The 27,685-nt window shown below is 38.2% G+C and overlaps 2 long non-coding RNA genes across 3 annotated transcripts in view; one reads left to right on the top strand and one right to left on the bottom strand.

Moving 5' to 3' along the window:
- Nucleotides 1–27,685, top strand: part of LOC129524144 (uncharacterized) — a 285,903-nt gene that overhangs the window by 216,048 nt on the left and 42,170 nt on the right. The gene's annotated exons all lie outside the window — the stretch shown is intronic.
- LOC109027979 (uncharacterized) overlaps nucleotides 3,135–27,685 on the bottom strand; it is a 168,125-nt gene continuing 143,574 nt past the window's right edge. The window contains exon 4 of the long non-coding RNA XR_002007032.1: nucleotides 3,135–3,527. This is a non-coding gene — a long non-coding RNA (uncharacterized lncRNA). The remainder of the gene's footprint in view (nucleotides 3,528–27,685) is intronic.

Below are 27,685 nucleotides of genomic sequence, written 5' to 3'. Positions count from 1 at the left end.
TATAAGAAGGCTTGTGATTTTTGTACATTGATTTTGTATGCTGAGACTTTGCTGAAGTTGCTTATCAGCTTAAGGAGATTTTGGGCTGAGACGATGGGATTTTCTAAAAATACAATTATATCGTCTGCAAACAGAGACAGTTTGACTTCCTCTCTTCCTATATGAATACACTTTATTTCTTTCTGTTGCCTGATTGCCCTGGCCGGAACTTCCAACAATCTGTTGAATAGGAGTGGTGAGAGAGGGCATTCTTGTCTCGTGTCAGTTTTCAAAGGGAATGCTTCCAGCTTTTGCCCATTCAGTATGATATTGGCTGTGGGTTTTTCATAAATAGCTCTTATTATTTTGAGATACGTTCCATCAATACCTAGTTTATTGAGAGTTTTTAGCATGAAGGGGTGTTGAATTTTATCAAAGGCCTTTTCTGCATCTATTGAAATAATCATATGGTTTTTGTCATTGTTTCTGTTTATGTGATGGATTATGTTTATTAATTTGTGTATATTGAACCAGCCTTGCATCCCAGGGATGAAGCCAACTTGATCATGGTGGATAAGCTTTTTGATGTGCTGCTGGATTCAGTTTGCCAGTATTTTATTGAGGATTTTTGCATCAGTGCTCATCAGGGATATTAGCCTAAAATTTTCTTTTTTTGTTGTGTCTCTGCCAGGTTTTGATATCAGGATGATGCTTGCCTCATAAAATGAGTTCAGGAGGAGTCCCTCTTTTTCTATTGATTGGAATAGTTTCAGAAGGAGTGGTACCAGCTTTTCTTTATACATCTGGTAGAATTCGGCTGTGAATCCATGTGGTCCTGGTCTTTTTTTGGTTGGTAGGTATTAACTACTGCCTCAATTTCAGAACTTGTTATTGGTCTGTTCATGGATTCAACTTCTTTCTGGTTTAGTCTTGGGAGGGTGTATGTGTCCAGGAATTTATCTATTTCTTCTAGATTTTCTAGTTTATTTACATAGAGGTGTTTATAATATTCTCTGATGGTAGTTTGTATTTCTGTGGGATCAGTGGTGATATCCCCTTTATCATTTTTTATTGTGTCTATTTGATTATTCTCTCTTTTCTACTTTATTAGTCTGGCTAGTGGTCTATCAATTTTGTTGATCTTTTCAAAGAGCCAGCTCCTGGATTCATTGATTTTTTTGAAGGTTTTTTTGTGTCTCTGTCTCCTTCAATTCTGCTCTGATCTTAGTTATGTTTTGTCTTCTGCTGGTTTTTGAATGTGTTTGCTCTTGCTTTTCTAGTTCTTTTAATTGTGATGTTAGGGTGTTGATTTTAGATCTTTCCTGCTTTCCCTTGTGGGCATTTAGTGCTATAAATTTTCCTCTAAATACTGCTTTAGCTGTGTCCCAGAGATTCTGGTACGTTGTGTCTTTGTTCCATTGGTTTCAAAGAACTTATCTGCCTTCATTTCATTATTTACCCAGTAGTCATTCAGGAACAGGTTGTTCAGTTTCCATGCAGTTGTGCAGTTTTCAGTGAATTTCTTAATCCTGAGTTCTAATTTGATTGCACTGTGGTCTGAGAGACTGTTATGATTTGCATTCTTTTGCATTTGCTGAGGAGTGTTTTACTTCCAATTATGTGGTCAATTTTATAATAAGTGTGATGTTGTGCTGAGAAGAATGTATATTCTGTTGATTTGGGGTGGAGAGTTATGTAGATGTCTGTTAGGTCTGCCTGGTTCAGAGCTGAGTTCAACTCCTGAATATCCTTGTTAATTTTCTGTCTCGTTGATCTAATATTGACAGTGGAGTGTTAAAGTCTCCCACTATTATTGTGTGGGAGTCTAAGTCTCTTTGTAGATCTCTAAGAACTTGCTTTATGAATCTGAGTGCTCCTGTATTGGGTTCATATATATTTAGAATAATTAGCTCTTCTTGTTGCATTGATCCCTTTACCATTATGTAATGCCCTTCTTTGTCTTTTTTGATCTTTGTTGGTTTAAGGTCTGTTTTTATCAGAGACTAGAATTGCAACCCCTGCTTTTTTTTGTTTTTGTTTTTGCTTTCTATTTGCCTGGTAAATATTCCTCCATCCATTTATTTTGAGGCTATGTGTGTCTTTGCACATGAGATGAGTCGCCTGAATACAGCACACCTATGGGTCTTGATTCTTTATCCAATTTGCCAGTCTGTGCCTTTTAATTGGAGCATTTAGCCCATTTACATTTAAGGTTAATATTGTCATGTGTGAATTTGCAGGATGGGAACATTTTAAGTGTTACAAACACCAAGTATTGGCAAGAATATGAAAAAGTAGAAACCAGCATAATGTTTATGTGAATATATACTGGTAAAACTACTTTGAAATGCAACTTGGCAATACCCTAAAAAGCTAAAGATGTTAGTGTTAATGATTAAAAAATCTATGCCTAGATTTCTAGACAACTAGAAAGCAAAGAAAATTTTAAGAATTGTACAAGGATATTCATTACACCAGTGTTACAGCAAAAAGAAGAAACAGCCTAACTGTCCATCAGTAGGAAATAAATATACCATAGTTTATTCATATATTAAGTACCATAAAGCAATTATAGTGGAGTGAGGGGATCTACATGTACCATCAAGAATAAATTATCCCCAAAAAAGAAATGAAGAGTGAGAAAATCAAACTCACAAATAATATGCCCTCTGGGATGTTACTAATGAAACTATATAAGAACATTAAAAAGTAGTACGAAGTTAATGAATACATACATAAGTAGAACATGTACAAAGCCAAACATGGAAATATTACATACCAACTTCAATGTAATAGCTACCTCTGGAGAGAAGAGGAAGGGATTGATAGATGGGGTTTTGGCTGCATCTCTAGTGTTTTGTGTGTGTGTTAGAAAAGTCTGAAGCAAACGTAGTAACATCTTAACATCTCTTAAATCTGGATGCTGAGACCATGGTGTCTATTATATTATTTTTGTGCCTTATTGTAAGTTTGAAACATTTCAAAATAAAACACTATTGGCCTATAGGCATGACCAAATCAGACAATAAACACATAACCTTTATGCAAAAATGAGCCACAGGTCTACAGTGTCCCTGGTCAGCATAGTTTTGAGTTCTTAATCAGAAAAATTAAGTGCATTTAGAAAACCAACATGTGAGTATGACATAATCATTTTATACTAATAAATTAAGTACTTTGTGTTCCTGGGAGCTATTCTAGGAAGTCAAACCAGCAAAGCTATATACACAAATATCCTATAATTTTTTAAATGTACAAAAACTTTTCCTGGCTGAATGTGGTGGCTCATGCCTGTAATCCCAGCACTTTGAGAGTCTGAGGCAGAAGGATTGCTTGACTCCAAGAGTTCAAGACCAGCCTGTTCAAGATAACAAGACTGCGTCTCCACAAAAGAAAAATTAAAAAATTAGTGGGGCGTGGTGGCACATGCCTTTAGCCCTAGCTGCTTGCGAGGCTGAGGTGAGAAGATTGTTTGACCTCAGGAGATTGAAGTTGCAGTAAGCAATGTTCACGCCACTGCATTCCAGCTTGACTGACAAAATAAAACCCTGTATCAAAAAAAAAAAAAGTAAAAGTTTCAATAAAACAGAAAGAGACTTAAAACTTTTCAGTAAACTTATTCAGCATTGAGATTCCTATTGTGAAAGCAGGAGAATAATTCACCTATCACTACCAGTGAGACCAACAGTATCCTGAGATGTTGTAGAAGTGGAAGACAGACTATTGGCAGGGCAGTGAGATTCATGCTCAGTGTTGTAGATTCTTCATTCATGATCAAGATTTTGATCTACTTGATAGAATGTATAAAGCCTTATTTCTTTTCCTTTCCTTAATTTCCTTTTTCTCCTCCTCTTTCTTTTCTCCTAATTTTTCTCCCTATTCCTCTTCTTATTATTCTTCCTTTTCTTCTGCTTCTTGTTCTTGTTTTTGTTCTTTTCTTCTCCATCAAATAACTAGCACTTGCTAAATGCTGGATACAATGTTTTACAAACATTATCTCATTTAATTTTCACAGCAGTTAGGTAGATATTTTTATTCCCATTCACCAGATGCTAGAATTGAGGCTTCAAGAAGTGAAAAACATGTACAAGTCATGCAGATAGTACTTGGAAAAGTCACGATTATAAACCAGGTTTGGGCCGGACATGGTGGCCCAAGCCTGTAATCCCAGCATTTTGGGAGGCCAAAGCGGGAAGATCGCTTGTGGCCAGGAGTTCGAGACCAGCGTGGGCAACATAGTGAGACCCTGTCTCCACAGGAAAAAAAAAAAAAAAAAACAGGCAAGGCATGCCTGTTGTCCTAACTACTTGGGAAGCTGGGAGGATTGCTTGAGCCCAAGGCTTTGAGGCTGCAGAGAGCTATGATCACATAGCTGAACTCCAGCCTTGGCAACAAAGGGAGACCCCATCTCCCATCTCAAAAAAGAAAAGAGAAAAGAAAAAAAAGTTTGCCTGCAGTTTCAAATGCATGGATACTTGTAACTGCTGTGAAATGAGACCTCCTAAAAAGTTGAGTGACCTGAGGCACCATTTGAAATGAGTATCTTTGCCAAGTTTTATTTTTTAAAAAGAGAAGCTTTTACCCTGGTTGGACCTTTTAACTATAAATCTACTAGAAAACATTCTGAATGAGGAAAGAAAAATCCAGAAAGTTCTGAACTCTCGAACAGAATTTTTAGATGTCAGTTAGGACCCTTTCTTTAAAAAATTACCAATTCAAAATAGCTCTAGTGAAAGAGGTAATTCATTCACTCAAAGTGTCATCTCCTTTGATCCAAGGTAAAGAGTTTTCTTCAGGCATGGCTCAATTTGGGTTACATAAAGTATCATGCAGACTTGCTTCCTCTCAATTCTCTCACTTGATGACTTCCAACACAGCCAGATTCATCCCTGGGGGATCAGAAGAGCTACAGCAGCCTCTGATTCATAACCTCCCCACTGCAAGTGCAGAAGAAAAGATCAAAAGCCTTTTTTGCAGGGGTAGGCCCCCTAAAAGGAACATGAAGTAGCTTAGGTCAGGTGACCAACTCTAAAATGATCAACATTCCTTGGAAAGCATTTTGATTGTCTAGACCTTTGTCAAATGCTCCACCACTGGAATCAAGAGTGTAGGCCTGACAGAGCCTTCTGAGGACATTCCAAGACAGTATACAGTCCTGGGTTCTCCTTGGAAATCTGTATAGATAACATTTCAAGGGCAATACCTTGTTGGTTTTGACTGGATATTCATATAAGATTTTTAAAGAGTTGAGTGATAGAGGTAACTCTTATCTGTTAGTTTTGAATTTATACTGTTTCATCCCATGGACCAAATCATTTTTTCCTACAAATAGTTTGGGTTTTCAATGTTTTTTTGTTTGTTTGTTTTGTTTTGTTTTTGCATTCGGGGGGTTGTAAAAGAAAAGAAAGCAGGATGTTTTATCATGGTTTTTGCTTCAGCAGCTTTAGGACAAATTAAAAGTCAATTCTAGTGCCAGGAAAAAAAAAAACAGTTGGAGTAGATTCTGGGGCAGCAAGCAACCCTATCCACTAAACCTACTAAATTACAGGATCCCAGTGTCCTCTCTCTATCTCTTATCACTCAACCCTTGTCTCATATAATCAATCACCAAGTATTGCAGACTACTTCTTAAATAATCCCTTTCTTTCCATCGATATTATAACATCGATATGTTACCTTGAAACATTTCATTAGTTCATTTCTTCAACAAGTATGCATTATCTATAATGTGCCAACATTATAAATTATCACTGAGTAAGGATATATAGATGAAGCAAACTTAGATTTTGCCATTAAGGAGCTCACAGTCCATGCAGGAGAAAACAGATTATTATTATAAGATATGTTGTGATACAAATATACACAGGGTGCCATGTGAATAGAATTTAAGGCTAACAAAGAATTACTAAAGGAGGTGATGTCTGACTGAAGCTAGGTAATGAGCATTATTGCAAACAGAAGGAACAGCTTGAGCAAGGGTACTGAGGTAACAAACAGCAGAGTCAACATTCTGGTTTCAATGATGCATTATAGTTATATAGGATGTCATTACTGGGGGAAACTGGGTAATGGGTACACAGGACCTCTCTGTATTATTTTTGCAACTTCCCATGAGTCTACAGTTATTTTTCCCCAACAGGTTTTTTAAAATCAATATAGCATGTGAAGTGTTCTAAACTTCTTGGACACTGCTGGTGCATCTGCTTGAAAGGCAGAGTTTTGAAAATGTTGCAGAAAAGGTGGACAGGTGCCATCTTGAAAAGTATGCTTACTACTTGTTTGGCCCCTATACCATAGTATTGGAGAACTTGGTGGGTTTTAAGCTGGAGATTGACTTGATTCCTGCTTATTTGTGTCATCTTTTCCTTGTGTATCAACGTGGACACTAGTCCTTACTCTGCAACAACTTCCCGAAGCCTCTAGTACTTTGCTTGTTTTTCTCAGATTTTTTGACCTTTTGAACTTGGTAGGGAGATTATTGTCTTATCCTCTGAGGGACTTCAGCTAATTCTCCAAGGCCTAATTTTCTTCCCCACCATATGAGTCTTGAAGCAAATCTTGCCAACCCTCTACTACAGGCTAACCTTGATACCTATGTTAGAATGTAATCACAACTGTGGAGAAGTCAGGCTGGATAAACACAGCATTACCCAGGGGTCTAGCCAACAAAAGCCCAGCAACAAAGAGCCATGAAAAACAGTTTTCAGTTTCTTCCAGCAGTTTATTCATTAGCTATTAATATTTGTTTAAAAACATTTATCACGCACTAACTTCATAGTAGATTCCATGGAAAAATGAGTTGGACAAAATCTCTGTCCTGGATCACCTTCAGCTGAGGGATCAGGGATATAAAATAGTCTCAGTGGAAGATAACAGCCATGCTTGTGGTTTATAAAAGCAGAGTGTTGTCACAAAGAGAGAGAATCAATTCATCCTGAGATGGCTGGGTCACCAAGGGGGCAAGGAATCAAATCTAACATATGAGGCATGGAAACAGCAATGAGTAACAGTGACCCGAAGTATATAAACTGTATTTATCTTCATGTCCTAGAGAGTCATCAATTTTGCATGTTACAAAAGCAGTCTGTTACCCTCTCCAGAGTGGAATGTGAAAAGACTTCAGCAATGCTTTCCTGTACCCCTGCACATTAGAGATTAGACGTCCCAAGACATAATTTTAATAAAAATTCCAGAGGGAGAACTTTCCCTAGAAATGAAAGAATCTAAATATGTGACAACCATTTTAGATGAAGGACAAGACAGAGACTAAAGGAAAGAAGGAGATTCATTCATGGACTCATTCAATGAATATTTATTGAGCCCTACTTTATGCAAAGCACTCTAGTAGTATCTCAGTATTCTGAGAATTACAAAAATCAACCATTGAGTCTCTAAAAATACTTATCTTGTTAGCAAGTTCTGATGCAGCCTCTCGCAACTGCCTTCCCATTCAAAAATAAATGAAAACACAGTGAAAAGAGGAATAATTATCTTAAAGAAGGTAGGAAACAACATAAACATTCTTTGTTGTCTTGTTCAGTTTAGAGACCTAGAAACTACTCACTGTGAAAACCTAGGTTGACAATTATCTATTGGTTAGGTGCTACATTTTAGGTTTGCCAGAGAAGTGTCCCCACAACACTCATCTTTGTATAGCTAAACAGAGAGAGGGAAGAAAGGGCAGAATATTATGGGAATGAGGGATGGAGGTGTAAGGATGGAGGAGAAAGAGGAGTGGAAGAGGAACTGTACACTCCCAGGGCTATAGATTCTATTAAAACAACTGAAGCATTAAAAAAGAGCCCTGTGCTTCCCAAGGTTTGCTGTATGCTGTGGAGAGTTTTTGTTTTTTTGTTTTGTTTTGTTTTTCAATATATTCTATCACTTCCATAGGAGAAAGTCCCAACTTGGTTATGCAAAGTTGTATGAGATACAGGACTCCCAGTCTCTAGAGTGTTTAGTGGGAGCTATCACAACGAGACTTCCAATCAAATATATAAGGGTCCAAGCATCTAGTTAGTCACAGAGTGAGGTCACTAGCAATGCACACTCCTCACCTAAAAAAAATGGCACAATTTGGAGAAATTTCTTCTCATTTGAGGACGATTGTTAATATTACTATCAATAATGAGAATAAGAATAATTAACATTAATTAAGGACTTTCTATGTGCCGAGCACTGAACTAAACACTTTAAATGTTTTATCTACTTTATCATTTCAACTCCATGAAATAAAATCTATTACTCCCTAAACTGGTTGTATTTAAAAATTCACAAAAGAGAAATTTTATGGTATAAATTATAATAATTTAATGACAATATTTTGTTAACAATGGTAAATTCTCAAACAGAATGGGTAAATAATAGGACCAAACATTTAAAAAAGAAATACAAAAGGTCAGCAAATAATGGAAAATGGTACTTTCAACTCATTAACAAAAACAGCAAGTTAAAAACAATAGGTAACAATGAACTACATTTTAGGAAACATTACAGAATTATAATATCTAACGTGTTCTTAAATTCAGGAAATTGTCAAGCATGCTGGTAAGGCTATTATATTTTCAGAACTTTACTAAAAGCCTTTTGGACTTATGTCTCAAAACCTGCAAGTAATTCATACATTTTCCCCTGGTAATTCAACTCCCCAAAACTTATTCTAAGGTATCAAAGATCTGCATAAAAATGTATAAAAATATTATTGCATTATGCAAAAAAGTGAAGACCTCCTAAATATTCAACAATTCAAAATTTGTTTTGAAATACATTGTGCATTGAAGTAACAGAACGTTATGCAACAATTAATAATAATAATTTTGAGTTCTCCCACTTTGAGTTTCTTTTTCAAAATGGTTAGGCATCTCTTTCAAGATGGTTTGCATTTCCATATGAACTTTAGGATCAGCCTGTCCATTTTTGCAAAAATACCAGCTGATATTTTGATAAGGATTTTGTCAAATCTGCAGATCAATTTGAAGAGTATTGCCATCTTTACAGTAATAAGTGATATGATCCATATCATGGACCCATTTATGGATTTCCATTTATTTAGATCTGCTTTGATTTCTTTCCATGAATTTTTGTGGTATTCGGTGTACAAATGTTGCACTTATATCACTAAATTCATGCAAAGTGTTTTATTATTTTAGATGCTATTGCGAATACAGTTATTTTCTCAGTTTCATTTTTGGATTATTAACTGCTAAGGTATAGAAAAACAATTGAATTTTGTAGGTTGATTGGTATGTCCTGCAACATTTCTGAATTCATTTATTAGCTCTAGTAGATTTTAGTGAATTCTTTAGGATTTTCTATACACAAAATCATACCATCTTCAGATAGACATAATTTTTACTACATCACTTCTAAACTTGATGTCCTTTGTTTCTTTTTTTTTTTTTTGTAATTGTCCTGGCTAGAAACTTCATTAAAATGTTGAATACTAGTGATGGAAGCAGACATCTTCTCATCCTGATCTTCTAAGAAAAATATTACTCACAATTATGATATTAACTATGAGGTTTTTTTATTATTATACTTTAAGTTCTAGGGTACATGTGCACAACATGCAGGTTTGTTACATATGTATACATGTGCCATGTTGGTGTGCTGCAACCATTAACTCATAATTTACATTAGGTATATCTCCTAATGCTTTCCCTCCCCCCTGCCCCCACCCCATGACAGGCCCATCATGTGTCCCTTCCTGTGATGTTCCCCTTCCTGTGTCCAAGTGTTCTCATTGTTCAATTCCCACCTATGAGTGAGAACATGTGGTGTTTGGTTTTTTGTCCTTGCGATAGTTTGCTGAGAATGATGGTTTCCAGCTTCATCCATGTCCCTACAAAGGACATGAACTCATCCTTTTTTATGGCTGCATAATATTCCATGGTGTATATGTGGCACATTTTCTTAATCCAGTCTATCATTGATGGACATTTGGGTTGGTTTCAAGTCTTTGCTATTGTGAATAGTGCCGCAATAAACATACGTGTGCATGTGTCTTTATAGCAGCATGATTTATAATCCTTTGGGTATATACCCAGTAATGGAATGGCTAGGTCAAATGGTATTTCTAGTTCTAGATCCCTGAAGAATCGCACACCGACTTCCACAATGGTTGAAATAGTTTACAGTCCCACCAACAGTGTAAAAGTGTTCCTATTTCTCCACATCCTCTCCAGCACCTGTTGTTTCCTGACTTTTTAATGATTGCCATTCTAACTGGTGTGAGATGATATCTCATTGTGGTTTTGATTTGCATTTCTCTGATGGCCAGTGATGATAAGCATTTTTTCCATGTGTCTGTTGGCTGCATAAATGTCTTCTTTTGAGAAGTGTCTGTTCATATCCTTTGCGCACTTTTTGATGGGGTTGTTTGTTTTTTTCTTGTAAATTTGTTTCAGTTCTTTGAAGATTCTGGATATTAGCCCTTTGTCAGATGGGTAGATTGCAAAAATTTTCTCTCATTCTGTAGGTTGCCTGTACACTCTGATGGTAGTTTCTTTCACTGTGCAGAAGCTCTTTAGTTTAATTAGATCCCATTGGTCAATTTTGGCTTTCGTTGCCATTGCTTTCAGTGTTTTAGACATGAAGTCCTTGACCATGCCTATGTCCTGAATGGTATTGCCTAGGTTTTCTTCTAGGGTTTGTATGGTTTTAGGTCTAACATTTAAGTCTTCAATCCATCTTGAATTAATTTTTGTATAAGGTGTAAGGAAGGGATCCAGTTTCAGCTTTCTACATATGGCTAGCCAGTTTTCCCAACACCATTTATTAAATAGGGAATCCTTCCCCCATTTCTTGTTTTTGTCAGGTTTGTCAAAGATCAGATGGTTGTAGATGTGTGGTATTATTTCTGAGGGCTCTGTTCTGTTCCATCGTCTATATCTCTGTTTTGGTACCAGTACCACGCTGTTTTGGTTACTGTAGCCTTGTATAGTTTGAAGTCAGGTAGTGTGATGCCTCCAGCTTTGTTCTTTTGGCTTAGGATTGTCTTGGCAATGTGGGCTCTTTTGTGGTTCTATATGAACTTTAAAGTAGTTTTTTCCAATTCTGTGAAGAAGGTCATTGGTAGCTTGATGGGGATGGCATTGAATCTATAAATTACCTTGGGCAGTATGGTCATTTTCACGATATTGGTTCTTCCTATCCGTGAGCATGGAATGTTCTTCCATTTGTTTGTGTCCTCTTTTATTTCTTGAGCAGTGGTTTGTAGTTCTCCTTGAAGAGGTCCTTCACATCTCTTGTAAGTTGGATTCCTAGGTATTTTATTCTCTTTGAAGCAAGTGTGAATGGGAGTTCACTCATGATTTGGCTCTCTGTTTGTCTGTTATTGGTGTGTAGGAATGCTTGTGATTTTTGCACATTGATTTTGTATCCTGAGACTTTGCTGAAGTTGCTTATCAGCTTAAGGAGATTTTGGGCTGAGACGATGGCGTTTTCTAAATATACAATCATGTCATCTGCAAACAGGGACAATTTGACTTCCTCTTTTCCAAACTGAATACCCTTTATTTCCTTGTCCTGCCTGATTGCCCTGGCCAGAACTTCCAACACTATGTTGAATAGGAGTGATGAGAGAGGGCATCCCTGTCTTGTGCCAGTTTTCAAAGGGAATGCTTTCAGTTTTTGCCCATTCAGTATGATATTGGCTGTGGGTGTGTGATAAATAGCTCTTATTATTTTGAGATACATCCCATCAATACCTAATTTATTGAGAGTTTTTAGCATGAAGTCCTGTTGGATTTTGTCAAAGGCCTTTTCTGCATCTATTGAGATAATCATGTGGTTTTTGTCTTTGGTTCTGTTTATATGCTGGATTACGTTTATTGATTTGCATATGTTGAACCAGCCTTACATCCCAGGGATGAAGCCCACTTGACCATAGTGGATCAGCTTTTTGATGTGCTGCTGGATTCGGTTTGCCAGTATTTTATTGAGGATTTTTGCATTAATGTTCATCAAGGATATTGGTCTAAAATTCTCTTTTTTTGTTGTGTCTCTGTGTCAGGCTTTAGTATCAGGATGATGCTGGCCTCATAAAATGAGTTAGGGAGGATTCCCTCTTTTTTATTGATTGGAATAGTTTCAGAAGGAATGGTACCAGCTCCTCCTTGTTCCTCTGGTAGAATTTGGCTGTGAACCTGTCTGGTCCTGGACGTTTTTTGGTTGTTAGGCTATTAATTATTGCCTCAATTTCAGAGCCTGCTATTGTTGTATTCAGGGATTCAACCTCTTCCTGGTTCAGTCCTGGGAGAGTGTATCTGTCGAGGAATTTATCCGTTTCTTCTAGATTTTCTAGTTTATTTGCGTTAAGGTGTTTATAGTATTCTCTGACGGTAGTTTGTATTTCTGTGGGATCAGTGGTGATATCCCCGTTGTCATATTTTATTGCATCTATTTGATTCTTCTCTCCTTTCTTCTTTATTAGTCTTGCTAGCAGTCTATCAATTTTGTTGATCTTTTCAAAAAACCAGCTCCTGGAATCATTGATTTTTTGATGTTTTTTTGTGTCTCTATTTCCTTCAGTTCTGCTCTGATCTTAGTTATTTCTTGCTTTCTGCTAGCTTTTGAATGTGTTTGCTCTTGCTTCTCCAGTTCTTTTAATTGTGATATTAGGGTTTCAATTTTAGATCTTTTCCTGCTTTCTCTTTTGGGCATTTAGTACTATAAATTTCCCTCTACACACTGCTTTAAATGTGTCCCAGAGATTCTGCTATGTTGTGTCTTTGTTCTCATTGGTTTCAAAGAACATCTTTATTTCTGCCTTCATTTCGTTATGTACCCAGTAGTCATTCAGGAGCAGGTTGTTCAGTTTCCATGTAGTTGAGCGGTTTTGAGTGAGTTTCTTAATCCTGAGTTCTAGTTTGTTTGCACTGTGGTCTGAGAGACAGTTTGTTATAATTTCTGTTCTTTTACATTTGCTGAGGAGAGCTTTACTTCCAACTATGTGGTCAGTTGTGGAATATGTGAGATGTGGTGCTGAGAAGAATGTATATTCTGTTGATTTGGGGTGGAGAGTTCTGTAGATGTCAATTAGGTCCACTTGGTGCAGAGCTGAGTTCAATTCCTGGGTATCCTTGTTAACTTTTTGTCTCATTGATCTGTCTAATGTTGACAGTGGGGTGTTAAAGTCTCCCACTGTTATTGTCTGGGACTCTAAGTCTCTTTGTAGATCTCTAAGGACTCGCTTTATGAATCTGGCTGCTCCTGTATTGGGTGCATATATATTTAGGATAGTTAGCTCTTCTTGTTGAATTGATCCCTTTACCATTATGTAATGGCCTTCTTTGTCTGTTGATCTTTGTTGGTTTAAAGTCTGTTTTATCCGAGACCAGGATTGCAACCCCTGCCTTTTTTTGTTTTCCATTTGCTTGGTAGATCTTCCTCCATCCCTTCATTTTGAGTCTAAGTGTGTCCCTGCCCGTGAGATGGGTCTCCTGAATACAGCACACTGATGGGTCTTGTCTCTTTATCCAATTTGCCAGTGTGTGTCTTTTAATTGGAGCATTTAGCCCATTTACATTTAAGGTTAATAGTGTTATGTTGAATTTGGTCCTGTCATTATGATGTTAGCTGGTTATTTTGCTTGTTAGTTGATGCAGTTTCTTCCTAGCATCGATGGTCTTCACAATTTGGCATGTTTTTGCAGTGGCTGGTACCTGTTGTTCCTTTCCATGTTTAGTGCTTCCTTCAGGAGCTGTTGTAGGGCAGGCCTGGTGGTGACAAAATCTCTCAGCATTTGCTTGTCTGTAAAGGATTTTATTTCTCCTTCACTTTTGAAGCTTAGTTTGGCTGGATATGAAATTCTGGGTTGAAAATTCTTTTCTTTGAGAATGTTGAATATTGGCCCCCACTCTCTTTGGGCTTGTAGAGTTTCTGCCGAGAGATCGGCTGCTAGTCTGATGGGCTTCCCTTTGTGGGTAACCCGACCTTTCTCTCTGGCTGCCCTTAACATTTTTCCTTTCATTTCAACTTTGGTGTATCTGACAATTATATGTCTTGGAGTTGCTTTTCTCGAGGAGTATCTTTGTGGCGTTCTCTGTATTTCCTGAATTTTAATGTTGGCCTGCCTTGCTAGGTTGGGTAAGTTCTCCTGGATAATATCCTGCAGAGTGTTTTCCAACTTGGTTCCATTCTTCCTGTCACTTTCAGGTACACCAATCAGACGTAGATTTGGTCTATTCACATACTCCCATGTTTCTTGGAGGCTTTGTTCATTTCTTTTTACTCTTTTTTCTCTAAACTACTATTCTCACTTCATTTCATTCATTTGATCTTCAATCACTGATACCCTTTCTTACAGTTGATCAAATCAGCTACTGAAGCTTGTGCGTTCGTCACGTAGTTCTCATGCCACGGTTTTCAGCTCCATCAGGTCATTTAAGGACTTCTCTACATTGGTTATTCTAGTTAGCTATTTGTCCAATCTTTTTTCAAGGTTTTTAGCTTCTTTGCGATGGGTTCAAACTTCCTTCTTTAGCTCGGAGAAGTTTGACCATCTGAAGCCTTCTTCTCTCAACGCATCAAGTCATTCTCCATCCAGCTTTGTTGCATTGCTGGTGAGGAGCTGCATTCCTTTGGTGGGGGAGAAGTGCCCTGATTTTCAGAATTTTCAGCTTTTCTGCTCTGTTTTTTTCCCATCTTTGTGGTTTTATCTACCTTTGGTCTTTGATGATGGTGACGTACAGATGGGGTTTTGGTGTGGATGTCCTTTCTGTTTGTTAGTTTTCTTTCTAACAGTCAGGACCCTCAGCTGCAGGTCTGTTGGATTTTGCTAGAGGTCCACTCCAGACCCTGTTTGCCTAGGTATCAGCAGCAGAGGCTGCAGAACAGCGAATATTGCTGAACACAAATGTTGCTGCCTGATCCTTCCTCTGGAAGCTTCATCTCAGAGGGGTACCCTGCCGTGTGAGGTGTCAACCTGCCCCTACTTGGGGGGTGCCTCCCAGTTAGGCTGCTCAGGGGTCAGGCACCCACTTGAGGAGGCAGTCTGTCCGTTCTCAGATCTCAAACTCCATGCTGGGAGAACCACTACTCTCTTCAAAGCTCAGACTGGGACATTTAAGTCGGCAGAGGTTTCTGCTGCCTTTTGTTCAGCTATGCCCTGCCCCCAGAGGTGGAATCTACAGAGGCAGGCAGGCTTCCTTGAGCTGTGGTGGGCTCCACCCAGTTTGAGCTTCTCAGCTGCTTTGTTTACCTACTCAAGCCTCAGCAATGGTGGGCACCCCTCCCCCAGCCTCACTGCCGCCTTGCCCTTCGATCTCAGACTGCTGCACTAGCAATGATGATTTTATAAGGCATTTCTCCTTTTGCTTGGTTCATTCTCTGTCGCATGCCACCATGTAAGACCGTGCCTTTCACCTTCCACCATGATTGTGAGGCCTCCCCAGCCATGTGGAATGGTGAGTCCATTAAACCTCTTTTTCTTTATAAATTACCCAGTCTCAGGTATGTCTTTTTCATCAGTACAAAAATAGACTAATGCAGTAAATTGGTACCAGTAGAGTGGGGTGCTGCTGTGAAGATACCCAAAAATGTGGATGCAACTTTGGAACTGGGTAAAAGGCAGAGGTTGAAACAGTTTGAAGGGCTCAGAACAAGACAGGAAAATGTGGGAAAGTTTGGAACTTCCTAGAGACTTGTTGAATGGCTTTGACCAATAATGCTGATAATAATATGGACAATGAAATCTAGGCTGATGTGGTCTCAGATGGAGATGAGGAACTTGTTGGGAGCTGGAGTAAAGGTGACTGTTGCTATGTTTTAGCAGAGAGACTAGTGGCATTTTGCTCCACCCTAGAGATTTGTGGAACTTTGAACTTGAGGGAGCTGATTTAGGGTATCTGGCAGAAGAAATTTCTAAGCAGCAAAATATTCAAGAGGTGACTTGGGTGCTGTTAAAAGTACTCAGTTTTAAAAGGGAAACAGCATAAAAGTTTGAAAAATGTGCAGCCTTACAATGCGATAGAAAAGAAAAACCCATTTTCTGAGGAGAAACTCATACTGGTTGCAGAAGTTTACATAAGTAATAAGGAGCCAAATATTAATTGCCAAAACAATAGGGAAAATGTCTCCAGGGCATACCAGAGACGTTTGTGGCAGTCCCTTTCATCACAGGCCCAGAGTCTAGGAGAACAAAATTGTTTCCTGGTCTGGGCCCAGGGCACCCCCTGCTGTGTGCAGACTAGGGACTTGGTGCCCTGCATCCCAGCTGCTCTACCAGTGGCTAAAAGCAGCCAAGGCACAGCTCGGGCCATGGCTTCAGAGGGTGCTAATTATTGATTTCTGGGTTTTTTTTTTAATCCTTATTATTTACTTCCAAATTGCTTTGGGTTCATTTTATTCTATCTTTTCTATTTTCATAGGTAAGAGCCTAGATTAATGATTTGAGACCTTTCCTCATTTCCAATGCAAGTTTTAGTGCCTTAAATCCCACCCACCCTAAGCACAGCTTTAGCTATATGCCACATGTTTTGATATATTGCATTTCATTTTCATTCACTTCTATTGGTTTTTAATTTTCTTTGAGACTTTTTCTTTGATCCATCAATTGTTCAGAATATGTTGTTAAGTTCCATGTGTTGAGAGATTTTCCTGTTGTCTTTCTAGCTTAATTATATTATGATCAAAGAGTGTACTCTATAATTTCAATTCTTTTAAATTCATTGAGGTTTGCTTTATGGTCCTGGATATAATCTATGTTAGTAAATATTCCATGGGCATATTAAAATGTGTGATTCTGCTATTGGTGGGTAAAGTGTGCTATGTATATCAAATAGATCCTGTTGGTTGGCTGCATGCATTAGATTTTCTATATTCTTATGGATTTTCTCTCTGATAGTTCTGTCTGTTGCTGAGAAAGAAATGTTGAAGTCCTTATTTAAGACTGTTGATTTGTCTGTTTCTCCTTTCAACTCTATCAGCTTTTGCTTCATACATCCTGACATACTGCTTCTTGGCACATAAACACTTTAACCATTATGTCTTCTTGGTAGACTGTTTCTTTTATCGTTACATGGTGTCCCACTTTTATTTAGTAATTTCCTTTGCTGTGAAATTTATCTGAAAGCAATATGGCTGCATGTCCCTTTTCAAAATAATAGTTGCATTAAATATATGTTTCCATGCTATCTATCTATGTTGTTGAATTTGAAGTTAGTTTCTTATAAACACCATATTGTTGGCTTTTTCATTATGTCCACTCTACATATCTGCCTTTTGATGGTAAATTATACCATTTACCTTACAGCAATTACTGATACTTAGTGCCCACATTTGCCATTTTATTACTTATTTTCTGTTTATTTCCTCTAAGTCTTATTCCTGTATTTCTTTTTTCTTGTCTACCTGAATATTAATTGAACTTTTTGAAAAAAGAATTTTTATTTCTTTATAGTGGCTTTGAGTGTATCTCCTTCTATAGTTTTCTTAGTGGTTGCTCTGAATATTTTTTTAAATGAATATGTGACTGGATTAGCAAGCTAGGGCTTCCATAACAACATATTACAGACTGGGTAACTTAAACAACCGAAATTTATTTTCTCACAGTTCTGGAGGCTGGAAGTCTGTGATCAAGGTGTCAGCAGGTTTGTTTTCTTCTGAGGCCTCTTTGACTTGCAGCTGGTTGCCTTCTTGCTATGTCTCACCTGGTCTTTTCTCCATGTGCACACACATCTGTGTCTTAATCTCCTCTTCTTATAAAGACACTGGTCATATTGGATTACAGCCCATACATATGACCTCATCTTCCTCTAATTCCCTCTTTAAGAGCCCTATCTCCCAACACAGCCACATTTTGAATTATTGGGGGTTAGGACTTCAACACATAAATTTTGGGGAAGCACAATTCAGCCTGTAACAGTGACTAACTTACAATCTACTGGTATCAACATTTTATTACTTCAAGTGAAATGTGGAAATTTTATGTACATTTAGGTTTATTTACCATTTCTACTTTAAATATCATTGTTTTGAGTATTAGAAGTTGCTATAATTTTTGCTTCTATCCTCAAACATGGTTTAGAAAGTTAATGAGGAAAATATACCCATATGTCTGCTGTCTGTTGTTTTTCTTCCTTTCTGATGCTCCAAGTTTGTTTCTTTTATGATTTCCTTTTTGTTTGAGTAACTTTCATTTGCCAATCTTTTTTTTTTTTTTTTTTTTTTTTTGAGACAGGGTCTCACTCTGTTGCCTAGCCTGGAGTGCAGTGGCATGATCACAGCTCACTGTAGTCTCAACTTCCCAGGCTCAAGTGATCCCCCCACTTTATCCTCCTGAGTAGCTGGGAATACAGGTGTGCACCACCACACCCAGCTAATTTTAAATTTTTTTTAGAGACAGAGTTTCACCATGTTGCCTAGACTGGTCTCAAACTCCTGACCTCACTGATCTGCCTGCCTCAGCCTCCCAAAATGCTGGGATTACATGCATGAGCTACCACGCTCAGCTTTTTAAGAGAATGTTTGCTAGTAACAAATTCTTTTAACTTTACTTTCTCTGGGAATGTCTTCAATTCCTTTTTATTCCTGAAGAATAATTTAACTGAGTTTAGACTTTGCAGTTGACAGTTCTTTTCTTTCAACACAGGAAAAATGTTGTGCCACTTCCTCTGACCACCATGATATCAAAAATAAATTCATTCAAATTGGTATCCCCATGTAAGTAATGTGTCATTTCTCTGTGCCTGCTTTCAAGATTTATCTTTGTCTTAAGTTTTCAGAAGTTTAATTATGGTATATATTGGTATAATTTATTTGGATTTATATTATTTATGGTTCACTCAACTTCTTGAATCTGTGGATTCATGTCTTTCACCAATTTGGAAAACTTTTAGGCATCATTTATTCAAAGTTTCTTTCAGTCCAGCTCCCTCCCTTGCCTTTCCTTCTAGGGTTCCAATGATACAAATGTTGGATCTTTAGTTATTGTGTTAATAGGTTCCTGATGTTCTATTTTCTGTTTTATTGTTTTGGTGTAGTATATTTTCTCTCTGTTGTTCAGACTGGGTAAATTTTATCATTCTAACTTTAAGTTCACTTATTCTATGTTTCGTTATCGCTATTCTACTATTAAGTCCATCTAGTAAGTTTTAAATTTTCTGTTGTATTTTTTAGTTCTGTATTTACCTTGTTTCTTTTTTATACCTTCTCTTTCTTTGCTACAATTTTCTATTTTTTCATTTGTTTCAAGAGAATTTATAATTGATTGTTGAAACATTTTTATTATGATTGTTTTAGAATCCTTGCCAGATAATTTCAACGTGTGATTTACTTAAGTGCTGGCATTCATTATCTCTGTGCTCTCAAGTTGTGATTTCCTTGATTCTTGATTATCATGTTTGGTTGTCAATTGCATTCTGGATATTTTGTCTCTTACTCTAGTAAACTCTAGGTTCTACTGAAATGTTCTATTTTAGCAAGAAATCAGCACATTTAGGTTTAGCAAGCAGATCCTGGCCTACTTCATGGACTGTAGTTCCAATAACAGTTTAATTTTCAGAGCCATTGCAATGTTATTTTGGTCTGCTTTGTTTATCTGTTGCCATTGTTCCTATTTGTGCCTGCTAATGCTCTCTGAGAGGATGGAAAGTGTTTCCCTAGGTCAGGCTGCTAGATGTGCTTCGTTGTAGAATGGGGAGGCAATGTGGGGTTGAAGGAGGACTACTGGGACTGTGGTGATGAAGATGCCTCCCAGGACAGAGGCTTGTTGTAGTAGCATGATAGGGCCCTGTCATCCCAGGTGTCTCTGGGTAGGGAAGAGGAATCTCAGGTTCACAAGTACAAAGTCAGGCTGCTTGTTGTGGCAGGGTCTCTTTTGCTGGTGCCACAAGGACATCTCAGTTTCTCTCAGCAGGGGAGTAGTCTCAGGTCAGGTGTGAAAGGAGGGCACTTCCCTTGGCCTCTTACTATTTGCAGGGCAGTTGATTCTACTTACCAGTGGTGCTGGGCTCACATGGTATTGTTGGAGGTATAAGCATTCTATCTAGGGAGAGGAAAAAGCTTCCCTGGGCTGCCTTTAGTGGAAATTGCCTGGTCTCAGTCACTTTCTGCAGCTGAGTGAAGGTAGAAGGAATAGTTCACCATACTGCTGTGTTGTTCTTCCAGTCCTAGGGTTTCTAAATAGTTTGTCATTCTCTTACCACTTTTCAAAGTTTTCCCTTGGTTGCCCCTTTTATATTTATCAGGAAGGAGCAGAGAGTAATGTATCCATAACAACGTTTCCCAGACTATAATTCCTTTCTTCCTGGGTGACTTTTCAGGCTTATGAAAATTTTCTAAAATCAGAGTGTGCTGATGGTTGTATAACTCTGTGAATATACTAAAAACCACTGAATTATATGCTTACATGGATATTTTAATGGTATGTAAATTGTATCTCCAGAAATATATATATTTTTAAAAAGAAGCCAAGGTTCTTTTCATAGAAAGTGGCTTTGGACTTTGCAAAAAAAATGTGTTTCATATTTCACAAAGCTAAAGTATATTTACAGTGAAGCTAGAAGAATGCTTTTATCAGTTCCAGCAACAGGCGACTATCTGGATACCATGGTGGTGATGTGAAGTGTAACAAGAAGTGTTTCTGACTCCCTGGGTAGTCTGTTGAAATCCATCAAACCCACTGCCAGGTCTTAGTGATCACTGACTGGATGATACATACATAAAGACAAAGTGTCATTTCTGTAATGTTGAAACCCTCAACTAAAGAAATTGCCACTCAAGTACAGAAAAGGTTTTCATTAATTTTTCCAGTCAAGGGAAGGATGTAGTACAACTTAAAAATGTCAGGTTTAGTATTTTAATCACTGGTTTTAATCAAGAGGATTTCAAACTTCACATATTTCTATAGTGGTTAAAAAATGTCTACAAAAAAACACAAAACAGCAGCATGGAAGACTAAAGATATACTAGAAAAATAAGCCCAATCATTCTAAGGAAATAGTAATAAATCAAAACTAATTTCTAGAAAAACAGAGAAAGCAATGTGCAAGATATAGATAGATGATATATAGATATATAGATAAGTAAAACACTGAAACTTTTAACATCCCAAGAAAATATAAACAAATAGTTATTAATGAGAGATTTGAGGGGATATCTCATTCTTGAAATAGAACAATAGAAATTTTCCTTTTCAAAAGAATCAGCTCTAATAGTAGAAAACAATATTGCATGTTAACTAATGCATTTGTAGGAGAAGATGCTGAGAAAGTGCAAATTGAGCAATATAGAATTAAGATAAAAGGAGAACCAGACATTCTTTGTGGTATGTACTACAAATTTTGTAGCCTTCACTTTGGACAGGCAAAGCATAGGAATGATGTTTTCCTGGTGTCCATTATGATACCAGCACTGAGGGAAGGCTTTAAATCTCCAAGTTTTTGATGACCACTGTGATTTTGAGTCCCAAGGAACAAATTTTTTTAGAAATTGTATACTGAGGGTGGGGTCAAAACAATGAAAAGTGGTGCTGTATACAAAGAAAAACAACACTCCTATAATATTCTGCCATAGTCCAGCCACATACAGGGACCTGAATTTATTTCCAGATTCTAAATTTTAGTAGGAAGTTTGAAAATTAAAGCATATTCCTAGGAGAGTGACAGGAAGAAGGGTACAGATACCATGTCATATGAGGAATTCTGACAGACATCTTATCATGGGAGGCTTGGAAATAAGGCTTAATGAGACAAGATAACAAGATACCTATCTGAAATTTGGCCCCATGAAAGGTAGACTAACAAAAGATGAGATACTTAGGGGAAAATATCTAGCAACCATAATGATGAAAATAGTTGACCATTCCAGCTCAGCTGGAAAATAGTTATTAACTTGCATTTTTGTCTCTACCCAGACTTAAAGCCAATGAAAATTTAGGTTGAAAGTGGGCTATTATCAGAGGGATCTGAAAGTCATTCTATGATGGATGGGTGAATAGATGTAGATAAGTAGAATTCTAGAATTGAACTGAAGCTTTCTATCTAATATCTAATCTCTTTTCCTAACTTCTTTCTGGCCTTGGTTTATTCATGTCTTTTACATTTCTTCATACCCATCTTCATTTGTTTAGAATTTTGCCTCAAACTTCAGCTAAGATATGAGGAATTCTCATTCGCAGCTATTGCTTAACTATGGGGTCAGAAAAGACTGTCAGGCCTCTCCCAGATTCACAGCTGGACTCAAGATACAAACAAGGTGCCAGGGCTAGCCAGAAGTCTGGATAGCATATACCACCTTGTCCCTTCAGATGAGATGCCACAAATATTAACAAATGTTAGGAACTGACTTGAGCCTGTTGAAACTCATTTGTTTAAAATAATTTGTTCAAAAGCATATTTCAGATATTTTCAAAGTATTTGTGGCAAATGCAAGACTGTGTGTTTACCAAGCTCTCTTTCTTTCCCTCCTGGGCACACAATTTATTCACATTTCTGAGTCTTGCCTGCAGCTAGTTTGGGATGTGTAACTCATTTTGGCTACTCGAATACCAGTGGGAGTGGCATGCTTTACTTTCCAACCTTCATTCCTCCATACTTTTCTCTTTCCACCCTCTGAAAGCAGAGGAGCATGAACAGAGGATGACAGAGCTACATGATGTGTGGATCCTGGATTCCCTAATGACTGTGTGGAGCAGAGCATCCCACTGGTCCTCATTGGATATAGTGTGAGAAATAAACTTTTATTGGGTTAACCACAGAAATGTTGGCATTGTTACACAGTCAACCTATCTTGCTTGATAAGACAGGTATTCATTGCTTGAAAAGAGTGCTGCCGGCCAGGCACGGTGGCTCATGCCTGTAATCCCAGCACTTTGGGAGGCCGAGGTAGGTGGATCACGAGGTCAAGAGTTCAAGGCTAGCCTGGCCAAGATGGTAAAACCCCGTCTCTACTAAAAATACAAAAAATTAGCTGGGCGCGGTGGCAGGCGCCTGTAATCCCAGCTACTCGTGAGGCTGAGGCAGGAGAATTGCTTGAACTCGGAGGGTGGAGGTTGCAGTGAGCCAAGGTGGTGCCACTGCACTCCAGTCTGGGCAACAGAGTGAGACTCCATCTCAAAAAAAAGAAAGAAAATAAAAGGGTGCTGCCAAAACAAAACCTAAAATATGTGAAATTGGCTTAGCAGTCAGATAGTACATGGTAAGGAAAATGATACTGGAGGTTGGAATATTGATAATTCATGCAGTGTCAAAAACATTTGGTAAAACTGTCACCTGCAGCTGGGCACAGTGGCTTACACCTATAGTCCTGGCACTTTGGGAGGCCAAGGCAGGCAGATCACTGAAGGCCAGGAGTTCAAGACCAGCCTGGCCAACATGGTGAAACCGCACTGCTACAAAAAAATACAAAAATTATCTTGGTGTGGTGGTGCATGCCTGTAGTCCCAGCTACTCATGAGGCTAAGGCATGAGAGAATCGCTTGAACCTGGGAGGTAGAGGTTGCAGTGAGCTGAGATCATGCCACTGCACTATTGTCTGGGCAAAAGAGTGAGACTCTGTCTCACAAGAAACAAAAACAAAAAAAAATGTCACCTGCAATAACTTGGAAGGCAGATGATATGCTATATTATGGGTTGAATTGTGTCTCCCAAACTAAATATGTTGAAGTATTTTTCTTTTTTTTTTCCAAGATAGAATCTCGCTCTGTTGCCAGGCTGGAGTGCAGTGGCACGATCTCAGCTCACTGCAACCTCTGCCTCCCAGGTTCAAGTGATTCTCCTGCCTCAGCCTCCTGAGTAGCTGGTACTACAGGCGCCTGCCACTGCGCCTAGCTAATTTTTTTTGTATTTTTACTAGAGACAGGGTTTCACCATGTTGGCCAGGATGGTCTTGATCTCCTGACCTTGTGATCCACCCACCTCGGCCTCCCAAAGTGCTGGGATTACAGGCGTGAGCCACCGCGCTGGGCCAATATGTTGAAGTCTTAATCCCTAGTACATGTGAATGTGACCTTATTTTGAACTAGGATCTTTGTAGCTGTACTCAAGAAGGGATTATTTGAGTAGGCCCTATTCCAACATGACTGGTGTCCTAATAAGAAGAGGGAAATTTGGACACAGACAGAGATACATATACACAGAGGGAGGATGATGTGGAGACACATAGGGAAGACACCATGCGAAGACATAAGTAAAGGTTGGAGCAATGCATCAACAGCCAAAGTGACATCAAGGATTGCCGATTACCACCAGTAGCTAGGAGAGAAGCATGGGACAGACTTTCCCTCAGACCCTTGCAATAGAAACCAACCCTGCCAACACCTTGATTTCAGACTTCTAGCCCCCATACCTGTGAGACAATACATTTCTATTGTTGTAAGTCACCCAATTTGTGATACTGTTATGGCAGCCCTAGGAATTTATTAATAATCCATATACCTATTGAATCTGTTGCTCTAGGGGAAGTGATTAGCATTAGAGTATCACTATATTTTTATTATCATTGGTTTTCAGTGTCTTATTTTTAAGCAGAAATGAAAGGGAGTACAGAGTCCGGAAATATGAAGCATCCTAGAGAGAACAGCTGATTGCTTCAGATCCCAGTTAGTAAGATAAAAAATTAAAAGATCTTGACCAACAAGGCAGCATGAAACATTCTCAGTTGATCAACCCTACAGTAAACCCAACTGTACAGCACTAGTGTGGTCTTCCTAATCATTGTTTTGGATGATATTAAGGTAATTTATTAAACTGAGAAAGACATGAGGAAAATAGACTTTAAAATAAGGCATATTTTACAGCTATGATTAGAAAAGTTCTATGTAGTCATTTACATGTGGAACTGACTGGGACCAAATAAATCAGAAGCCTACTGATTTGTTGAGACAATCATATTGCCAAAGACACCACGAGTCTTTGATGGTCTGAACTGTAAAACAAACTTTATGTTTTCCACTTGCTCTGGCTAGAAGCAGTTGAGAAAGTTGTGCATATTCCTCAATTCCCATTTCAGATATGGTCCAGTAGAATAATAAACCAAAAAAAAAAATCTCTTACTGTTGAGCCAGATGCTGTGGAGGAAAAATGGACACTGGAATTCTTCCCAAAAAGGGAGATCAGGCCCTAATCAAGCAACTCTCCCCATCTCTAAGTTAGGCAGACTTCAGAATGTTTGTCTCAAGTATAGATCTGCAGACTACAGGCCAGGTGCATGTGTACTGTTTTTATAAATAAAGCTTCATTGAAATATAGCTGGGCTTCATATATTCTCCATAGCTTCTTTTGAACTACAATGGCCTAGTTGAGTAATTGCAGTGGGCAGTATATAGTCTGCAAACCTAAAATATTGGCCATTTTAGGAAATAGGAACTGAATGTTCTTTAGGAAAGCACTTGTTTGGGAGGCTGAGGTGAGAGGATTGCTTGAGTCCAGAAGTTCAAGACCAGCCTGGGCAACATGGCAAGATCCCATCTCAAAAGGAGAAACAGAGACAGAGAGAGAGAAGAAAAAGAGGAAGGAAGAAAGAAAGAAAAAAAGGAAGAAGGAAGGAAAGAAGGGAAGAAGTGAGGGAGGGAGGGGAAAATATTTGCTGACCCCTGGCCTAAAGGATTTTTATATGCTATGAATAAGTTACTGCTGCATCTTTTATTTTTTCACTTGTCTGAATGGGAGATATTATTGCAGTTATTTTGTTCTTGTTGTACCACTGTACATTGGGTGCGTAAGATTGGAATGGGGTGGCACTTGCAGAAAACTTGTCTTTCTAATTCTTAACTTACAGGATCATGGTGGAGAGAACTGAGCATCACCAAGAGATTCTGAACTTTGAGCTGTACACCATGATTGAATGGGACTTTGAGTTGTCTCTCCTGTGAGAGAAAGAATGACATTTGGTGGCCAGAAATGTGTATTGTGGTATAAGTAATCCTTTGCGTTAACTAAATGACATTTCTTCTTCTTCCTGACCTCACAGTTAGACTTCATTTTCCAACTCCCTGGCAGTTAGGTGGGGACAAGAGACTAAGTTCTAGTCAAAGGAACACACACGGAAGTCATATATACCTCTTCCAGGTCTACCACCTAAAAGTAGTATACCTCTGCCACAATTCTTTATTTTTTTCTTTCTCTATTTCCTTTATAAAGGAGAAGAAAATAGAAGTCTAAAATATGGCAGAGTTGAATCATAAAAACAGCCTGGGTTCCTGAATGACTTGGTGGAGCATAGCTTCCACTGACCCAAATTGAACTATAATATGAGTAAGCAATAGATGTTTATTCAATAAATATTTACTGAGTCAAGCCATTGCAATGTTCATATTGTTTGTTAAAGGAGTTATCCATCCCTGATGAATACTGTTAGACACTATATTTCAACATGAGGATGAATAATTTGTGGACCTGTCCTTCAACGAGCTCACAATGCAAAAGGAGGATGAATAATTTGTAGACCTGTCCTTCAAGGAACTCACAATACAATGAGAGAGACACGCACCCACAAAGTGATGATGATAATTAAATATTACAAGTACAAAGATAATTCACTTGATACTATGGCAGAGACAACTGACCCAGTATTGGAGAATTAAGGAAGGCTTTCTAGTAGAGGTAATGTCCAAACTTGACCTTGAATCAGGAAAACCCACAGAAAGAAAAGGAAATAAAGCAAAGAGACAATAAACATAAAGATGCAAAGGCAAGAAATGGCAATGTATTTGCTCAGTGGACTCCAAGCAGGTGTTGATATTAATTTTTAGGTAAGGATAGGCAGAAGTGAATGTCAGGACCAGATCATGATGAATCACACATTCATCATGTTGGGAGAACAAGAGGGTGAAGAGGTTGGTGGAATAGTTCATACTGTTTGCAAATCTTATGAATTTGTGGGATTCATCTCAGATTGCTCAGATACTGCTGATGGCCTGGGAAGAAGTCAGTTTGCCCAAGTCCGTTGTCCTCATGAGCTGTTGCTCAGGTCCCCGCTCACAGCTCCCACCCCACTGTGGCAGATGATGTGAATGGTCAACTCACTTGATGTGTTTAGACATATGAAACGTTAAAAAGTCTATTTCTAAGGTTCCAGTGGAGGAGGTTCCTGATTTGTTAGAGTCCACCAATCAGACACACTCATGCAGGGTTTTAATTTGAAATGTAGTTAAGAGTGGAAAGAAACAGCTGAAAGGCATTCAGTCAGCCATGCACACCCTGGTAGACTTGGTATGGTTCCAGAGCAGGCAGCAGGAACTCTCTCACCCTGAACCATTGGATCCAGCAGCAGCACAAGTAAAAGCCCAATTGTGTGGTGCGGTTTGGGGCTGGCCTGGAAACAAAGAGTCTGTTTCTTCAGGCTACTCAATGATTCTATGCTGTTTATGACTCTTATCTCCATTTAAACATGCTAAAGTGGGTTTTATTGTCTGTAACTAAGAACCCAGGCCAATACATTCACCAAATAAGTTTCCAGCACATATGAAACTGGCACTGTGCTTTAAAAAGATTTATTGACTCAACTAATAGTTATTGAGGCCTTACCATGTGTTGGATACTGTGTACCACCCTTTGTACATTAATTATTTGTTTATTCATTTAATAATAATAACAATATTAACAATACTTAGAATGTGGAACTTATAGCATGAGGTTTAAATGAAAAAACATAAACCCATACAATTGTTCGTTGTGGTATCTGTGATACTTAAAGGTGTATATATAAATGCAACCTTTCCTCAAAAGGACTGGATTATCAAGTAGGTTTCCCACTACTAAAGTTG

This window comes from Gorilla gorilla, chromosome 7 (assembly GCF_029281585.2).
Source record: "Gorilla gorilla gorilla isolate KB3781 chromosome 7, NHGRI_mGorGor1-v2.1_pri, whole genome shotgun sequence".
Lineage (NCBI taxonomy): Eukaryota > Metazoa > Chordata > Mammalia > Primates > Hominidae > Gorilla > Gorilla gorilla.
The sequence above is the reverse complement of the archived record's forward strand: the minus strand, read 5'-3'. Positions and strand labels throughout refer to the sequence as shown.